The following is a 21,605-nucleotide window of genomic DNA, read 5'->3' on the forward strand; positions in this document are numbered from 1 at the left end:
AAGTAAAGAATTTTAAACTTTACTGTACTATTTTGTCATTGTTTTTTACTCACATATATCTCATACTAGACTGTGAATTACATGAGACCAGAAACAGTGTTTAGTAGCATGTTAATAATTATTCAACAGATCTTTGTTCTATAATAGAATAATGAACAAATTAGTAACGTCTTTTTCCTTCTGGTATTGGGAATTGAAGCCAGGAATATTCTACCACTGAGCCACATCCTCTTCCCTTTTTATTTTTTATTTTGAGACAGGGTTCTGCTTAATTTCTTAGGTTTTTGCTAAATTGCTTAGGTTGATCTTGGACTTGTGATCCTCCTGCCTCAGCCTCCTGAATCACTGGGATTACAGTTATGTGCCATGTACCCAGCTTGAATAAAGTCTTAATACAACAATCAATACCTCTATCAATTAACTCTTAAAAAGTATACTCAAATTGGAAAACCTCTGAGAGAGTTAAAACAAACAAACAAACAAACAAAAAAAAAAACAAACTCAGAATTACAGTGAATGAAGTACTTAACATGGGAAATTATTGTTGTCAACCTTAGGCCCAAAGCAAGAAGGTAAAGGAGAGTTTACTAGAATCTTGAAAGAAAGAGACTCAGAGGTAGAATAGGTGATATGGCAGGAGTAGTGGCTATTGGTACATGGACAGAGCCCTCTTGTAATTATCTGTCTCTAGGGGAAAGTCACCAGATAAATAAATGTCTCTATTTCTCTTGCCCCTCCCTCTGATACATCCTGGGGCTTTCCAATAGCTGGTCCCAACTGGAAGCAAGAAGACAAGAGAACCTCTGGATATTTCCCTGCAGGCCAGCTCCTAGGACAGAGAGCAGAATACAGTTCAGAGGGAAAGCAGATACCTATTTGGCTTAGCTTTTTACGTGTTAGATGTGGAAATTTCCAAGCCTTATCTTCTAATACTAAGTTTTGCAAATTAAATCTCCCAAACATTTTTTCTCATTTTTTTTTTTTTGGCTGGGAATGCCTTTTTCTACTATCCCATAAGGTAATTAAATTAATTCTTCAAGATCTGAGTTAGAAATATTTCTCCTGGTACTTTATCTGATCCTATCCCTGAAGATATTAGTTGTAATATATACAAATGACACTGTAGCATTTTTTTTCAGAGTAATTGTGATGGTAGAAATAGTCATAGTAGCTTACACCTTAGTAAAGAAAATGTTGTCTGCTGGGTACTTTCTTTTGCTTTAAGAATACCCAGGCTTAATCTCATTTAACACAACAACCCATAAGACATATTCAAGTTTTACAAATAAGGAACCTAAAGATTAGAATTTATTTTATTTACCTTAGTCCTTACAGATGATATGTGATAGAATAAGAATGTAAATACCTGTTTCATTCCAAAGCTTTTGCCTTTTAATCACCCTCTGCCACTACCATGTCTGTCCACCCAGTAGGCTACTGGGTCCATTAGGGAAAAATCTATATCTTTAAACTACATTTTTAGACTACAACAACTTGCATAGCATCTACTCCATAACAGACATTTCTGAATGTTCCTAGAATTAAATATTAATGATGCAGAGAAAAACAAACTAAATAGGCTTATAGAATTAAAGCACATTTATCAATAGAAAAATCCAAGGTATAAAACAAAGGAAAAGCAGGCAAAAGCTAAGGACACAAAACATCATTCCTTTTCCTAGACATGTAGTAGGTTTACTTTGATCCACTTCTGTCAGCTGGATTCAAGATAATATTTCCTCACTATTTTGCTAAGAGCCATGCAATCGACTTTTTTTTTCTTTTTTTTTTTTTTGAGTTTGAAATAGTCAGCCTTCTTTTCCTCCAAAAAGTCTTTTTCTGAAGCAAAACCCTACCTCCTGCAGCAAAGCCTCTCTTCTAGGGTTGTTTGTTCTACTAGTGTCAGTCCCTTTGAGTTTCTCTCTGGATCAGATCTGGAACCAATAACTCCCCCTTCTGTTGAATGGCTGAGCTAGTTGCCCGTCTCAGTTGCACTTGCTAAGTTGGGGGCTTCTGCAGTCCTGTCCTTTATCTCAACTATTTCAATAGCCTCCTCCAGCAAAAGCTGGTTGAATTCTTAAACAGGTTGAGTTTTTTTGTTTGTTTGTTTGTTTTTTAAGGTGAGGTTATTTTGGTACAGGACAAATATCTTCCATAAAAAGTAAGTCATTTTACTATAAGCAAGTCAACTCCATAAGCAACACAGACATAGGACTCAACTTCAGTGATAAGTAGGTGATGAATTCAGTAATTTTGCATTTAAGATACGAAGAAAGTCTTGAGCATATTTCAGACCAACTGCCTATTTGGTGAAGAAATCCCTATTATAACAAACCGGGACTTAGTAGTCCATGATGAAAACCTTTCCTGTTTTGAAAGAAGAATCTAGTTCTGTGTTGGGTGCAGAGCTGCCTCAAATTAAACCAAAGTTTGCTTCTCTTGAAATTTATGACTCATTCTTTTAAGTAATGCTTACTGACTGCTCAATTCACTGGGAGTGTGCTATGTTCGAGGATTTCTACTTATTTATCTACTAAAACTGAATGCAACAGTTCTGCTCAATTGTCTACGAAATTACATGAGAAGTCTGAAAGAAAGAAGGTGGAGAGTCCACTGGTGGGAGCATTAGGATGCAACGTGTTGTCACGGAAGGAGAAGGTGAGGAAACATCATTTCCACATCCTAAAATGGAAAGCCAGGATGCATCAAAAAAGGGTAGGAATGGAGAAGACATGTGGGTGTAGGTGGTCGCTGGCCTGGGTTGAGCATGAATAAGATGGTGAAAGCCAGATGCAATAAGCAAGAGGAGCTTCCCCATAAGTTAGAGATGAGAATATATAAGATCAGAATGTATGTTGAAATGGAAGCAAAACAAATCTTTGCATAATCATGGATCTTGAAATAGACACATTTCACGACTTTCCTCCATCTCTCTTTTCCACATAGTAGCTATTTTTCATTTGTTTGGTAGGGCTAGCCCTACAGAATATCTCCTGCAACTCCCTCATTCCTCACCCCCACCCACCAAACCCCATGGAAATTGGTGGAGTCTGAAATTAGCAGGGCAGCAGGTGGAGAGAGGCCACCATGTTGCCAGCCCACCAGGACTGCCTTGTCACACAATGACAGTGACACAGCTTTGTATAATCTACTCAGCAGTCCTCCTCCCTCTTGTGTTACAGAAATAGATGCAGATAAAATGTTCTTATTGCCACCAAGTAGGAGTGGCTCTCACAGAAAGCAAGTACTTTTACATAATTCCTTTCAGGAGAAAAAAAAAAAGATGATTAAAGATCCAGTGTGTAAAATCAACGTCATTATTTTTGGTAATAGCTTCTCAGATCTAAAAAAAAAAAAATTACATCCTAGATATTGGATCATCTCTAGTGGCATGAAAACATATTACAGTGCTAACTTTCGTTATTTACTATCTTTATTTATCTTATTATTCATCTTTATTTATTACCTGTATCAAAGTTCCTTACCTTATTACCCCCCCCATCTGTGACTATAAGCATAGATGAAGTTATTAAGTCTGTGTTTCTATAATTATATTTTATTGTATTTTCTCAAACTTTTCATACCCTCTTGTCCCCTCAGCCTACTCCATTCAAGCCGTTCCAATGAACCCTTTCCATTGAGTTCATGAGTGACATAGGTGAGTACTTCTGGGTTTTTTTTCCTTTTAACTCAAATTTGATTCATTTTAATCATAGTAAGTACTGCTATGTTTATTCTCTCTGAGATTTATCATGAAATTTGATTGCTTTTGCACAGTACTGGAAGGTGAGCTGAGTGGGAGGTAGAGCCTCCTAGGAAATGGATTAACTCTTATGGGAGTTTGGCCCATCTGCTTCCACATGCATCTGCTTCCCTTCTGCCTTCTGTCAAGAACTGAAGCAGTATCAAGCCCTCACCAGATATAGCCACCTGATACTCCCAACCTCCAGAACCACAGGCCAGAATCAACCTCTTTTCTTTATAAGTAACCCAATCTCAGATATACTGTTATAGCAACACTAAACAGATGAAGAAAAGTATTAGTGCAATAACATTAAAAAATGTAATGGCAAATGAAATGTTCTCCCTAATTTCAACCCTGTAACCTAATTCTTACCCTTATAGTAAATTTCTATGCAATAATTTTAGCCATGCATCTAGAAATATTTAATACATGAATTTCTTTTTACATTTTCTTTAAATGTTTGCATGAACTCTGCTGCTCATTTCTTTTTTTCATTTATTATATGTATTATTTGAATGTCTGTGTCCATCCAGAATTCACGTTTAAATCCTACCCCTCCCCTAATGGTGTTAAAAGAATGAGTCTATGGTGGGTATTGAGGTTAAGAGGGCAAAGCTTTATATTAGTACCTTTTTAAGGATTTGTACCTTTCCATAAGTTGAGGACACAGGTAGAAGGGACTATGAACTAGGAAGTGGCCTCACCATATATGAAATCTTCCTTCTCTTTATTTTTGGATTTCTCAGCCTCTAGAACTGTGGAGAAATAAAATTTCCTCTGTTTAAATGTTACTCAGTTTATGGCTATTTTGTTATAGCTGCCCGAAGAGACTAGGACACTTTTCATTGGACGTTATTCCATACATGTACATAAGAAAAATTTCTTACAATCCTTTTTTCTATTGTGTGTTTCTAAATAATATTCTTCTCCTTTTAGTAAACATTTTCGTATTTTTAGTCTTTTGCTATTACAAGTGATTCTATAATAAATAACTTGTACATATGTCATTTCACATATGTTGGAGATTGTAAATTATTTTGAAATAGAATTGCTAGCTCAAAGGATACGTGTATTTTTTATCTTTGTTATATATTGTTAAATTGCCCTTAGTATAAAGCATGCCATTTAAATTGTTGCCTAACACATTTATCAACATGATGTGCTGTCAATCTTTTTGATGTTCCCCATTCTAAGAAATGGCATCTCACTACCATTATAATTTGAGTTTCCCTTATCCTGAGTGACTTTGTGCAGCTATTCACATATTAAGAGCCAATACATACTATTTTCTGTGAATAATACATGCATTCTCTTTCCCTATTTTTTTACTGAACTTTTGGGTCATTGGATTACTGATTGGCTACCATTCTTATATAGGAGAAAAATGTCTTCTGTCTATGAGTTGCAAATATTTCTTCCAACTTGTCTTTTATGTATTTTCCTTTTTATGTTGTTATTTCCCATGATTTTTAAAATCTTTGTTGAGTTAAATGTATTAATCATTTCTCTTATGATTTCTCTAGGTCTTATTGAGAAAATGTTTCACTGATATAAGATTATGTAAAGAAAATCCCTCAATGATTTTGTCTTTTACCTTAATGTTTCATTTTACCAATTTGCCTAGTCAGATTTTTCTCTTTATTTTTAATTTTCAGAATATTGCTGATAATTCTTGCTTATTTATTTTTTTTCACAGAAAATTTAGAATCACATTGAATGTTTTCTAAAATAATTATGCAGTTTTTATTTAGATCATGTGAAATTTCTGGATTAACGTAGGGAGATTTTAATGTTCATCTTATCATGATGAATTATGGTATTTATTCCCATTTGCTGAAGCCTTTTTCTCAGTAACATTTTTAAAATATTTATTTTTTTGTAGTTTTCCATTTGTTTTGATGGAACCCAGGAACTCAGGCATGTTTGGTGAGAGCCCTAATACTGAGCTATATCCTCAGCCCCTAAACTTTTTAAAAATATAAAACCTACTCATATCTTATTGATCATATGCCCAAATACTTTATTATATTTATTGCTACCATAAGTGGAATTTTTGTTTACATTTTTAAATTTATCATTTGAATGTAAATAATACATTCAAATGCTAATGTGAAGTTTTACATATTAATTTTATTCAGAGACAAACTATTGAATTGTTTTATTAATTGTATCTATATTGTGATGGAATTCCCTTTGGTATTGTAGGTATGAAGGTCTATCACTTGTTATCAATGGCAGTTTTACCTCCTTTGGGGTTCATATACCTTTTGCTATGGTCTAAATGTGGTTTGTCACTGCCAGAATTCAAATTGAGACTTCATTCCCCAGTGAAGCAGTACTGGGATGGTGGATGCTTTAAGGGAGACAATTGGTCATGGGGACACCACCATTGGAAGGATTAATTCCTGTGTAGCAGAAATGGAATAGACCTCAAGAGACTAAACTAGTTACCTTAAGAGTGAGCCCATCCCACATGCTTGACCTTTTATGCATAAACATTTACTACATTCACATACTCTTCTGCCATGTTATGCTGCTCACCACAAGGCCCTCACCAGAAATTTGATGTCAGTGCCATGCTCTTAGACCACCAGAACTGTATATAAGCTAGATAAACCTCTTTTCTTTATAAAATACCCAGTTTCATGTATTTCATTATAACAACACAAAATGAACTAACGCAATTCTGTTTTGATTTCTCTTACCTAATTTCTTAGCCTAATGCTTTAGGACAATGCTAAATAATAACAGTGATAGTGAACATACTTGCCATATTCATAACTTTGTGATCTAACTCATATTATTTTCAGGTTAAGTATCACACAATTTATCATGATGACATTGGTATATTTTATCATGTTAGGAAAGCATCATTATCCTATGCTGTTTTTATCAAGAATATTTAAGGAGATGAAAATGTTACCTACTCTGATTTGATCATTACATACTATATACATGTATCTAATTATTATAATATAGCTGATATATTTGTGCAATTAAAATAATAATTAATAAAAATAAAATAAAGGATGGGTATGAAAATTTATTCAAACATTAATATTTATGATTTAATGACTTTTTGCACATTTTATGTATTCATATGTTTAAACACATTAGGAGATTTTTTTTAAAATGTTTTACTTCTACATATTTAGTATAACCCCAACTTTATCATGGTATTGTGTTAAGACTTTTACAACAATAAAGACAGCATTCATGAAAGATCTCCATGCTTCACTACATTTTGTTTTACATCAATGCCCATACTTCTATTTACAATTATTCTTAAAAAAATTGACCACTTTTGCAAAACATGTAGAAATTCAGTTAAAATATTAAAAGTATTTCACAATGTTATTAATGTTATTAATGGCGCTGGGAAAAATGAAAATCCTCATTGGTCAAATTTTATGATAAAGGTCAGAAAGTAGATGATGGAGTCCAAGTATGCTTGTGTGTTTAGCTGTCTCTTTTGGTAATTTGCAAGTTTTTTCTGATATTAAAAGAAAACATTTTATTAAAACTGCTACTCCTCTGATCAGAATTATAAACTTTGTTTTCTTACAAATTTCTTTGTTACTTTATCTGACCATTGATAAAGATAGTATGTAGAATGATTTTTCCTCTTTCTCATTTTTCTCTCTCTTTCACCATCAATTTTGGCAGATTGTATACATGCATTATCATTCTTAGGATTTCAATTTTTTTAATTGTTTTATACTTCTGTTACTTGATTTATCGATTTTATGTGTATATTTTACCCCATGGCTACACATTATTAAAAAAAAAAAAGCACTTTTTCTTTCATGTACATACTCTTCCCTTCTTTCCTACTTTCCAATGACTTATTTATTGTCAAGATTTATGTCAATTGCTTTTTACTCTGTAACTATAGCCTCCGCATTTGACAATCAGTCTTGAAATCCTAATTAATCTTTCAATCACAGCCTCAATCACAGTCTTACAATTCACCTTTAGTCCTTCATTCTTAATTCTCTTGTCCAGGATTTTCACTGTAGTTTTCTATTCATCTACTTCCTTAGTATGCATTTTTAATTAACACATATTGAATTATACATATTAATGGGATTCCCTGTTATATTTCCATCCATGTATGTAACATGCATTGATCATGTCCATCTACCATTCTTCAATCCTTCCCAAACCCCAGGAACTTCAAGTCCCTAATAATCACTGTTTTACTTTTGGGTCAACTTGTTTTTTAGGTTTCATATATAAGAGAGAACATGTAGTCCCCATCTTTCTGTCTGGCTTATTTCACTTAACATGGTGTCCTCCAGTTCTAACAACTCTGCTTCAAATGACAGGATTTCATTATTCTTTATGGGTCAATAATACTCTATTTTCACCATAGACCATGTTTTTTAGACACTTTGGGAGTAGTAGGATTCATTATGCCATATTGGTACATACACATAGCATTATTTGATCAAGCCCATTCCTCAGCACCTTTCGTCTCCCTCCACTCCTTCCTCCCAACTCTGCTTGTTCTGCTCTACTGATCTCCCTTCTATTATTGTCACTGATATTTTAATTAGCATGTTATAAGTATATGTGCACATATATGGTCAATCATGGTATATTTGTCCACAGACATAGCATAATTTGGTGGATTTTATTCCCTAGTACTTCCACATGCCCTTTCCTCCCCACTACCTCTCTGTCACCTTACTCTACTCTATTGGCCTTCCTTCTCTTTTTTTATAAGATCTTCTTCCATTTTTTTTATTATTGTTTTTAAGTTATACATAGCATTAGGATTCATTTTGACATGATTTGCTCTAATTCAGTCCCCAGTATTTCCTCTTTCACTCTCCTCCTCCCTCCATCCATTCCCCATTCTCTGCTATTCTGAACTTTCTGCTATTTACTTAAAGACTTTTTTTTTAAGAGAGAGACAGAGACAGAGAGAGAGAGAGAACTTTTTAATATTTTTTTTTTTAGTTTTCGGCAGACACAACATCTTTATTTGTATGTTGTGCTGAGAACAAACTCAGCATCAAGACTTTTTTTTTAATTAATGCCTTGTGGATATACATAAAGGTGAGATATGCTGTCGTATATTCATATATGCCCATAGGATAGTTAGGTCAGATTCATTTCACTGTTCTTCCCTTCTCCTTTCACTACTCCTTCCTGTTCTTCTCCAGTGATCTTTCTATTTTAATGGAATTAGCCCCCACATATTTTTCTTCTCCACCCCTATTTCAAACTAGGTTTGCCTATCAGAGAAAAGATTTGACCTTTAACTTTCTGGCTCTGTTTTTTTTCACTTAGCGTGATGATTTCTAGTTCCACCCATTTACTGGAAAATGCTGCAATTTCATTCTTCTTTATATGGTTGAGTAATACTTCAATATACATATATAACACATTTTCTTGATCCATTAATTTCTTCAAGGGTGCCTAGGTTGGTTCCATTGCTTGGCTGTTGTGAATTTTGGTTCTGTAAACACTGATGTGGCTGCATCTCTATAATATGCTGATTTTAGACCTTTTGGAGAACAGTGGGATAACTGCCACATATGGTGGTTCCATTCTAGTTTTCTGAGGAATCTCCATGCTGCCTTTCCACAGTGGTTGCACTAATCTGCAGTCCCACCAACAATGTTCAGGTACAACTTTTCCCTCACATTCTTGCAAACATATATCATTATGTGTATTCTTGAAAATTGCCATTCTGACTAGAGTGAGATGAAATTTTAATGTAGTTTTGATTTGTGTTTTCCTGATTGCTAGGAGTTTCAACATTTTTCATGTGTTTATTGGCCATTTGTATCTCTTCTTTTGAAAAATGTCAGTTCAGGGGCTGGGGATGTGGCTCAAGCGGTAGTGCACTTGCCTGGCATGTGCAGGGCACTGGGTTTGATCCTCAGCACCAAATAAAAGTAAAATAAAGATGTTGTATCTACTGAAAACTAAAAAATAAATGTTAAAAAATTCTCTCTCTCTCTTTAAAAAAATGTCAATTTAGTTCTTCTGACTACTTATTAATTGTGTTATTTGTTTCTCTGGTGTTAAGTTTTTTTGAGTTCTTTATACATTCAAGATGTTAATTCTCTATCTGAGGATTGGATGGTAAAGATCTCTTATTCTGTAGTTTCTGTCTTCATGGTCTTAATTTTTTCCTTTGCTGTGTAGAATCTTTTTTAATTTGATGTCATGCCATTATTGATTTCTTGGTTTTATTTTTTGTGCTTTTCCTAAAGTCTTGTGAAGGAAGTTGATTCCTGTGCCAAAATGTTGGAGTGTTGCCCCTGTTTTTTTCTAGCAGTATCAGTGTTTCTGGTCCAATCCCTTGATTGTTGATTCACATAAAGTTGACTTTTGTGTAGACACCATGTTTTCTTTATCCAGTCCTCTGTTAACAGTCAGGCTGATGCCATATCTTAACTATTGTGACTAGTGCCACAATAAACATGGGCATAGAGGTGTCTCTTTTTAGATATACCCAGGAGTGGGAGAGCTGGATCATATATATGGTAGTCTTATTTTGAAATTTTGTTGTTGTTGTTGTTGTTTCTTGTTTTTCTCTTTCTTTACCTTTTTTTCTTTTTCTTTTCTTCTATTTTTTTGACAATTTTTTTGACAACTTCTTCCTCTGTTGTCTCAGGCAGGCTAGACTTGAACTAATTCTCTCTTGCTTCAGCCTCTAAGGAGATGGGATTAAAGACATGTATCACTGCACCCAGTGGAGAGGAGATTCCATACTGTTTTCTATAGGAGTTGTACTAATTTACATCTCCACCAACAGGATATAAGAGTTTGTTTTTCTTCACATTCTTGCCAGCACTTTAAAAAAAAAAAAAGTTATTCTAACTTGGGTGAGATTAAATCTCATTTTAGCTTTGATTTGTGTTTCCCTGAAGACTAATGACTAATGATATTGAGCATGTTTTAAAATTTTCTCATTGGCTATCAGTCTTTCTTCTTATGAGAAGTGTCTATTCATATCATTTGCTCTATTCATCTCTTTTTACTGTTTTTTTGAAGATGTACACAACAATAGGATTCATTTTGACTTGATATCAATCTCTACTAGTGTCTTCAAGAAGGATTTGTGGTAATTATATTATATTGCATGTACAAAAATGTTTGTGCCTTTATCTTAGAAGGCAGATTCTTCTCTGCTATCTTTGAGTATTGCACATTGACATAAAGAAGTCTAGTTCAGTGTTAATTACCCAAAAATTACAGAATGTTTTAGGCTGGATTACAAAACAACCAGAACAGTTACTGTTGACATTTGTACATTTTTGGGAATACAAATTCTCTGTGGAGCTGTTTGTTACTGCTGCTGCTGCTGTTGCTGCTATTGTTGAAATATTTACTCTTATATTATTTGTTTCTGTGATTGGCATATCTTAGATATACTGTACAATGCCAAAAAGCAAATGATAATCAATGAATACTCAAGCATTATACATGTAGTATTTGGGACAAAAACAAAACTCCAGTCCCTCTGGAATTCCTGCTCTTAAATCAGTGGTAACTAACCTGTGGTTTCTCTCATGGAGATCTCACAAGCAGCCTGTCTGCACAGTGAGTCTATACTAAGCCAAGCTATGTCTGCTTTAGAACAGATAATATCTTTCTTCCACTGAAAATCAAAGATTATGAAACATTTGTAACATGAGTCAGTTTTATTTCCTTCCCTAAGTCACATGCTACATTGCTATGCTTCAGTGAATCAGTGGAGATCTTTCCTTTAATTACTAAGGAAATTGATTTGTATTCTAGCATCTCCAAAACACATTGCATGAAAACTGTGCCTTCAATGCCTATGGACTCACTCTTCTGGACATGATTGTTGCCTACATACCTAATAGTCTCTGATGAGATGTCAGTGAGCTGTAAAATCTTTAGCGAGAGCAACTTTTTTTTTTAATGATGTCAATGAATTTCACTGAGTACTAAGAGCCTGGCATTGTACTTAAGCCCTTTAACACATTTTATGGTTGAAGGACTTAGCATATTTAATCCCCAAAACAAAAATAGGACAGGTACTGTCACTATTCTCATTTTACAGAGGTGGAAATTGAGCACCAGAAAAATTAAATAACCCATTTAGGATCACACAGCTAGGGAGTGCAGAGCTATAATCTAAAACCAGGGCTTCTGATTCTACAGCCACCAGCTAGTGCCTGGGATGACAATGTTACTAACACGCCCTCCAGAACATATACAAGTGGTGTTTTGACTTACCAAACCACAGATTTACTCCATTTCTTAACAACATTAAAATTACATTTAATTCAGTAAAATCAGGGTACTTCATTTAGAACAATAATTTAGTACTTTCAGTTGGTTGAATTTTTCATTCCTCACTCTATTTGGGCACAATATAAATATGTCTAATAAGGTAGTTAAGGAATGAAAGGTGGACACCTCCCCGCCCCATACACACTTGCAGACTATAGATTGGTGGCACAAATTCTAGATCTGTGCAAAGCTGGTTTTATGCCTCAGGTGATGTAGAAGGCAGGACTGTGCTTAGTTTGCTCTCACCATGCTCTTTGGGTAACTGTTAAGAGCATCATTATCATATTCTCATGCTTCTCAACTGAGGGCATGATAAAGTTGCTGTGAATATAATTTCTTCTTGGAGAATAAAACTTTTGCCTCTTCTCTAGTAAATTTGCAAAAATGAATAAAAACAAAACAGGAGGAAAAAAATAAGGGAGTTGCTCTGAAAAATATGCTCCAATAAAGAAAAGTTAAAAAAAAGAACATTGTTATGAGTTGAAGAGTAATATGTTTGAATAAATATTTATGTATTTTCCACAGTTTTCTTGTTTATGCTCCTGCATGTATCTTGCAGGCAGTTAAAGAAACAACTATAAATCATAAATAAGAAATAAAATGAACTCCATGAAGGTCTCTGATTACTCCATTACTGAAATCCAGCTTAGCAATCATTTCTTTTCCTTCCCAGTGTATTTTTGTAAGCAATCAAAAAAAAAAAACTGTAGGATTTATAGAATGCATTTAATATGAATGAAAATAGGACCATATACAGAACTAGAAAGAAATTAATTCATACTTCCTCTCAGCAAAAAAAAAAAAAAAATGATATGTTGGGAAGACAACGTCTTTCTAAGGACAAACTCTACTGAAGAATTTAAAATAATTTGAGACAAATGACACAGGGAGTTTCTGTGGGCTATGAAACAAATCAGACGTTGATGGGCTAAGCATTTTGATATTCTTTTCTATTGTTGATTATTGTGTGAACTTTGGGAGGTCATTTTACCCTGGTTGCTTTAAATTATAAAGGTGATTAAGTGAGTGTGAGCCAATCCAACTGAGAGAGTGACAAAAACAAGTCTACCAGAAGCTGGGTATAGGGGCACAGGCCTTTAATGCCACCTACTTGGAATGTTGAGGCAGGAGGAACACAAGTTCAAGACTAGTTTCAGCAACTTAGCCAGGCCCTGTCTCAATCAATCAATCAATCAATCAAGTCTGGGGATGTAGTTGAGTGCCCCTGGATCAATCCCCAGCACTGAAAACAAAAACAAAAGGAAACCAAATCTACCAAAAAACAAAATATGTGGTTTTGGGCAAGAAAAGCCTTTTGAAAATAGTTTGTAAGAAGTACAGAATTTTCATATCCTAATTGCAACCACAAAAAAACAAAAACACACACAATAAAACCCAATTCTTCCCTTCATCCACTTACATTTGGCCCAAACCATAACTTTATTATTTGTTTCCCCTAGTTTTACAGAGGAAATGTCTATCCCTTGTGTCAGAGAATCTTCTAGACTACTTTACTTCTATAATTTCCTGTGACCATCCGGGCACACATCTCATCCATTGCAGATATTCACTTTCCAGTTTTAATGCAAGAAACCAAGTGACTCACAAACCATAATTCTGGATTATCGCCTTATAAAAACTTGATCTAGTATTAATCAAAGATTAAATGTAATTTTAAGTCTATTCAAAATGCATAAGAACACCTGATCATGCAAGATGATTCCAATGTTACTTATTGTGGAAGTAAAATTTCAAATAAATTCCAGTTATTGTCAAAATGTATTTTGAAAGTAACTGAATATTGGCTCTGTTTTTGAAAAATAAATCAAGGCTTCTTGAGTCAGTTCACAGCAAGGTGGAAACTAATATCTATTTTTCTCAAATGTGTTAGAGAAGGCCACCAGAAACTATGTTAGGGGGCTAAAATTAGCCATTGTAATAAAGCATAAGGCAACACTGTCATGTGCTGTCACTGTGTTCCAATATAGGATATACTTTGATGGGATTTGGTAGTTTTTATGAGTTGGAGTCTTTTGAGCAATGTTTTTTTTTCCCTTTGCCTAGATATTTAATGCAAAATAACTAACTTCATAGACTTAGTGCTTTTTAATTAGGTATTTGGTATAATGTAGGCACAGTCTTTATATAATTATTAAAGATACACAAACCTATCAAGTATTTATGGAAAGTATGATTAATGTGCCATGTGTTTTTCAACTAAATCTTAAGTTTTATACATAAGAGTTTATGAACATCTCTTTGAGTAAAAACAATTTAAGATATGATTGATTAGTCAAAACAACTATGCCAACTCAGAAAATTTAAAATCAATGTGGCAAACTTCATTTGTTACACAATAGAAAAAAAAAGAGTGCCTAGTAAGAACTAATATTAAATCCCACATCAAAGTCATTGAAATAAAGATCTTCAGTGAGTAACTATAGAAGAAAATATTACTAATAATGTTCCCTGGAGATTGAAAAAAAAACAAATACATGCAACTGCTAAATTGAGTGATAGTCTTCTCTAGAAACTGAATGGTCCTGAGTTTTATGCTATGAATTCTCTGCTAGTTAAAATTACAGTACAATTTGATTAATGATGGACACTGTGAACACATCTTATCTACAAAAGCTCGATTTGCAAAGAGTTATTGCAAGAGGTGTATGAATTCTTGTGTAAAAGTTTTGAAGACTAAATAAATCACACAGATATTTATTGAAATTTTAAAAATATATCTAAACTTTATTGTTTTACATAACACAGGTTTAGGGCTGGGGGAGTAGTGCATTTGCCCAGCATGCATGAAACACTGGGTTCAATCTCCAGCACTGCAAATATATAAATAAGTAGTATGAATTCATTTATACATGTCTTATAGAATCAGGGCCCCCAAATTATATACTCTTACATCTCTCAGCCTCCACTACAGATTGATTAGTGTTCTATTTCTAGGCAGGCCAATGGATGGATCATGGATTATGAACATCTCTTTAAATAAAAACAATTTAAGATATGATCAATTAGTCAAAACAACTCAGAAAAATTTAAACTCAATGTGGCAAACTTAATTTGTTATGCAAAACAAAAAAGAGTTCATAGTAAGGAATAATTTTAAATTCCAAATAAAAATTATTGAAATAAAGAAGTGACATGGGTCACTTCAAGGTCAATACAGTTAAGTATACTCAGTACCTACTCCATTTCTCATTTCTGCTCTTGCAATGACCTTGAAGTCCTTGTCTTCTGAGATCACCTGACCCATACTATCTCCATATGAGTGAGAAAGTAACAATTTGGGTCAAGTAGAATAGGTTTCAGGTTTGTTTACTGCAACACTGAGAGTTAATTAAGCTGACCAGTAAGACAAATAACTGAAGTCACAAGTTATAGTTTTACTATGTTTTCTCAATCTGTAATTAATAAAAGTATATGTGAGTACTACCACATAAGAGTTAGTGATTTTTTTAAAGAGGACTTTGTATTCTAAAACATCAAAAATACAGAACTAAAATATTCATTTAAAAAGATAAAGTATACATTGCTTTTTTCTGAGGGAGGGTAACTAGATATTGAACCCAGGGGCATTTAACCATTGAGCCACATCCCCAGCCCTTTTTATTTTTTACTTTGAGACAGAGTCTCACTAAATTGCTTGGAGCCTTACTAAGATGTTGAGTTACTGTCTTCAAATTTACAATCCTCCTGAGCCTTTGGGATTATAGGTGTGTGTCACCACACCCAGTTTACATATTGCATTTTACAAAATTGTATTATGGTACAGTTGTGTATACATAGTTGTGCATAAAAGTTCACATTTCTGATTGTCATCAATATAATATGTTGTAATAAGTGTTATTTGTTTCCAAGTTGAAGCATTAAGAGGAAAATCTGATCAAAATTAAGATATTAGCCAGCAAGTATATAAAAATATGCTTCACCAGAAAGATATAAAAGTTGACAAGGATGTGGAGAAATTATAAGCCTCACTATTGGTGGGATTGTAAAATGATGCAGCCATTATAGAAAATAAAATGATAGTACCTCAAAAAATTAAACATGGAATTACTATATGGTCCAGCAAATCCACTAATGGGCATATTCCCCCAAAATTCAAAGAAGGATCTCAAATAGATAGTTATATCTTTATATTCACAGCAGCGTTATTCACATTAGTCAAAAGGTAAAACCACCCATGTTTTTATCAACAGACAAAGAAAGCATGGTATATGTTTATGATGGAATGCTATTATACAGCCATAAAAAGGCAGAAAATTTTGACACATGTGAGGGGGGTGAACCTTGAAAACATTATTCTAAATGAAATAAGCAAGTCACAAAAGGTCAGATCACTTCTGTGAGGTGCCTGGAGTAGTCAAACTCATAAAGCAGAGAATATGATGGTGGTTTCTAGAGACAGGAGCAGGAGAGAATGGGGAGGTTTTTTGTTTGTGTGTTTGTTTAATGGGCACAGAATTTCATTTCTGCAAGTTGAAAGCATAGCAATGTAAATGGATTTAATATCACTGAACTATATACTTCAAATGGTTGACAATAAATTTATATTTTTACCACAATTAAAAATAAAAAGAAGACAAAAAGTCATGTGTCAAGATTAAATTAATTCAGTTTTTGGTAAAAAAAAAAAATCTTTAGAAGAAAAGAAGCCTTGATTGTACCAAACCACAAGGTGATTTCCTGAAGTCTCCTCCAAATCAGTTCTGAATTATAGCTATGTAGCTGAAATAAGAATAGAAAACAACTGTCTACTACTGTCTGTGTCTATGGTCACTAAAGTTCTGAGTTAAAAAAGTGCTTTCTGGACTTAAATCCCATAGTTTAAATCACAAGATACTTTTAGTGAGTTAAAAATTGTGAGAAATCAATAGAAAGGGGGGAAAGGCTCTTTAATTTTCATAAACCAGCCTTTCTTAATAATTTAACTAATGGACATTTTAGATTTTACATAATATCTATTAACTCCTATGTGTCTGAATTTCTCTACCACACTATCCAAAATGCCAGAGTAGCCTCTCCAAAATGACTTGTTAAATTATTACGTTCATTTTCAGTGTGTCTCATTGTTTTACACATGTTTACACTTATGCCTTGAACAGCAATCTGCCATACTTAAATCATCACAACAAACCTTTGACAATGTGTCATCACTCTCAGGATTTTATGGGTGAGGAAACAGAGGTTCCAAGAGGTTAAGGAACTTGCCCAGGATCACATGATTAGCAAATGCACATAGCTTGAATTTGAAGCAGGTCTGAGACTCCAGCATCAACCTCTGTGCCGCCATTTATTTTAGAGCACTTTTCTAAAAGCATAGGTCTGAGTCTTCCACAAACTATTCATTTTATAGGGAAAAGTCTACTCATCGTGATCGAAAACAAACACAAAAACCCAACAACTCCAAAAGAGACACTTGAACTTACAAGTTTCCTAAAGCTAAAATTTCACTATGAAACATTTAAAAATTAGTTAATAATCTCGGTTGACCTAAAAGTGGGAAAGAGATGGTGAAATATATTTTAAAGTACTATTATGTAGTTTAGTGCATGAAGTAGCAGGGCTTTGGGTAAAGAACTGGGCTAAGAATTCCATCACTAACCAGAACTTTTCTTACCAATATCCATCAACTTTTTTTTATGCCTCAGCTTCATCCTCTGAAAATTGTTGAGAGAGTCCAGACTTGCTTATCTCAAAGATATCTTCCACCTAACTTACAACTTTTCAATGAAGGTGCCTAGTGGAAGATGAGCAAGGGTGGGGATCTCGAAACGATGGGAAGTATTCACTTTAAAAGTGATGCATACCAATTTCCTGTACTGGGTAAACCTCCTTCTTGCTGCATTTGTGCATGCGCATTTATTTCATTTAAATAAAAATTTATATGCTCAGATGATGCAGGGAGCAGAATAGCTCTCTCAGAAGGGAGAGCAGTTCAGAGGAAATTCATTCTCCTGTGTTTCTGCTGCTGTTTGAGCCCTCAGTGCCTGAGACGTGGCTTATAAAGGAGCTCTCCCTCCATCCAGAGTCCTGCTTCCTGTGAGTGGCATCTCAGATGCTGGCCAATCTGCCCCGTCCTCAAAGATAGAAGATAAGCGAGGGAATAGTATGATAAAAGGAGACCAAATATGGAAACCAGAATAAAGGAATTAGAAAGAAATAGATCATTGGTCTTTTGCTTCTGAGTTTCATATAGAATGGTTATGAATAGTAGAAAAGTCACAGAAAAGTTATGTGTGCCCCTCCTTGTCATATCTGTACTGGTTCTACTCATGTGAAATGGAAGAAAAGCTAATAAAAGATAAACCATTGTGAGGTGGGGAGGTAGGTCAATGGTAGATGCTTGTCTAGAATGTGCAAGGCCCTGGGTTTGATCCCTAGAATCATAAAAATAAGAAACTACTGAGACAGATTATGCTTCTATACCATCACAGGGTTTCTATCACGATGTCAGGTTCAAAGACAGGCACACAAAAACAAGGAAAATAGGATTCATGTGAAATATGACATATCAAAAAAACTGGAATGGGATAACTGTATGAAGCCAGCGTAATTTTCTGGCCCTAGGTTACCTTCGTGTAGGGAAAACTTTTCAATCTAACTTATATTTGGATTGAAAATAATACCAGTACTGCATTAAAGTATCTGTCACAAGTTAGATGAATATTTCTATAGTCTTCTTTACTCCCAAAATGTCACTGAAGATATTAAACCTGCCTATTGGTTTTCTTTCTTCTTTTTTTTTTTTTTTTAGTCCTCTGCACCACCTCCTTCCATAACAGTGCATTTAAAATCCAACTGATAACACCCATGTGGTCACCCATGCCTCTGAAATCCCAGTGACTAGAGAGGCTGAGGCAGGAAAGTCACAAGTTTGAGACCAGCCTGGGCAACTTAGTGACAATCTACCTCAAAATAAAATTTAAAGGACTAGGGATATGGCTCAGTGGTAGAAGACCCCTGGGTTTCATCCCCAGCACCACAAAAATCAATCAATCAATCAATCAATAAAATTCATATGATACATATTCTTTCCCAAGTTTCAGCTGACACTTGACCACCTGACTGTATCTAAGTGGAAGTACAGCCACCATGCTGCCTGGATCATAGTGATCCCTTGATTGAGTTGGTAGCCCCTGTATCATTCTCTGTCTCTTGCTCTGTTTTCCCGTACCTCCAGTTTTCTGTTTTTCTTTCTCTCACTTGCTATCTATTCTCCTTTTAACCTTGTCCTTTCCAAGGCCTCCTTCACTACAAAGACCTCGTCCTTACCTTCAGATTCTCATAGTTATGAATCTTGCCATGTCAGGTGACCATTTGCTCTCATGATTGCTCATTGACTGCTTTCCGCTCATCTGAATCAGGTTGTGTTTGCTTATTGGTCTAGTCTCTGAAGCTCACCTCACCTTTTTTTCATTCACCTAGAGGGTTGCCATTTGTAAGTCAAGAACCTGGTAGAATCAACCCAGATTTTTGCTTCTGTTTTTGTTTTTATTTTCCCCTCTACCTCCTCCATATCAGGCATGGGAGTTTCCACTAGAAAAATGCTTGCAAACAAGTAGCAAAAATTCCTAATAAGTTCATGTCATTCTTACCAAAAAGAGAATGCATCCTTTTCTCCATTCATCTGACATGGTGTTAAAATAATTTCACACTGTTGCTTTTCCATATACCAGCAATGGAAAACAGGCTCAGGGATTAAGGTAATCTCTCACATAGCAGGAGATTTGTATTTTCTAGTTTAAAAAGCAAATTCCAGGGTCCCAGTAGATGCCAAGTCATTTCTGAAATGTAAGTCTTCAGATTGTATGAGAAATAGAAGCTTCATTCTTCAACCCCAGCCCTATTCTTCTCAGAGATTAACTGTTCAAGCCTTGAACAAGAAGATCTCAAGAGTGAAATATCAACATCTCCAATAGTAAAAGAGTCAATAATTAATTCTCCTCTCTCTCTCTCTCTCTCTCTCTCTCTCTCTCTCTCTCTCATATTCACACACACACACACACACACACACACACACACACACACACACACCAGGAAGGTCTGGGCCCAGGCTGAGGTAACAAAGACAATTGCCAGGACTCTCCTCTGTTGGGTGTTATGGTGATGGGTGATAAGTACACTCTCTGGCCTCCAGGGCTTCACCTGCTGTAACAGATTTTGAGTTCTAAACTGTTACACCCTAGGGTAGATGTTTTGCTCCCAGGAAAAGAAGTAAGAAATCACCAACCTTATAGACAAAGCACATGGTATCAAGTGTTTTCTAAGTATGATTACTCTTCAGTGCATGTCAGAGTTACTATAATTGGATTTGTTCTTTCTATATAGGTCAATTGAAGCATAAATATTGACAAAAGAAAATAAATTTCTTCACCCATATGCCATTCAAGGACACCATTCTTTGGCTGAACCGTGGAGGACTCCAAGTAGACAAAGTCAAAATCAGAGATGCACACATTCAAGTAGTATTGCTTGTTACAGATACAGACAACCTCTCCCAAATAATTCTGTTGCAAAGAATTCTCTTTGAAATAAATTAGCCAAAAAAGAGAATGGATTAAGAAAAAAATGAAAGGAAATGAAAAGAATAGAAGAATAAGATGTTATAGAAAACAGATGAAAGATTAACAAAAAAAATGCAGGAAGAAAGGTAGAGAGGGGAGGAAAGGAAAAAGATAAGAGAAAAACAGGAAAGAAAAAAAATCTGTCTGAAAGTCTTTTTTATATAGCACATAATTAGCACACTTTTATACATTTAAACTTTGATATCATGCTTTATTAGGGAAAATATGTTTATAAAAGCAAGAATCACTTTTTGCTTCTTTCAACCTGAATGAGTCTAATTTTTTTTTTTTTTTTTTTTTGCTTTAGGAAGTACAGTACTAATCCTTCTAGTGTGTGAAGGTTTCTCTTGCCTGCCCCTCCAGCCAGTTGGAGCCAGTAACATCAATTTCACAAAAAGATCACTGAAGCATAAGAAGCTACTACTTTAGGCCATGTTCAGTGAGGCATGACTGTAATTCCAACAACTCAGGAGGCTAAGGCAGGAGGATTGCAAATTTGAGGGTAGCCTTGACAATTTAGCAAGATGCCATTTCAAAATAAAACAAAAAGGGTTGGGCATGTAGCTCAATGGTAGAGTGTTTGCCTGACATGCATGAGGGCCTGAGTTTGATCCCCAGTACTATACAAAAAAAATATTATTAGGACCATTCTAATTCATTTTTAGTCACATCAGGAGATATATATATATTTTCAATGTTTGTTGAATTAGTGGTAAACCTGAAAAAGAAAGTGGATTTTTGGTCTTTAGGAATAGTATAGTTGATGCTATCATAGTAAAAATATTCAAGAAGTAGAGGGGACTATTTTAATATTTTTGTTCATTTAAAGATATCTTCAGATTATTCTTTACATATTCCGTTTAAGCATTAAACACCTAATCCTAAAATGCTTGAAATCATGAAATTTTCAGTTAAAAAACTTTCCTTTTCTTTCTTTTAACTGAAAATCCTATAATTTCAAGCATTTCCAGGTTTATTACCAATTCTTCCATAGCCTA

Source organism: Callospermophilus lateralis, chromosome 3 (genome assembly GCF_048772815.1).
Source record: "Callospermophilus lateralis isolate mCalLat2 chromosome 3, mCalLat2.hap1, whole genome shotgun sequence".
Classification (NCBI taxonomy): domain Eukaryota; kingdom Metazoa; phylum Chordata; class Mammalia; order Rodentia; family Sciuridae; genus Callospermophilus; species Callospermophilus lateralis.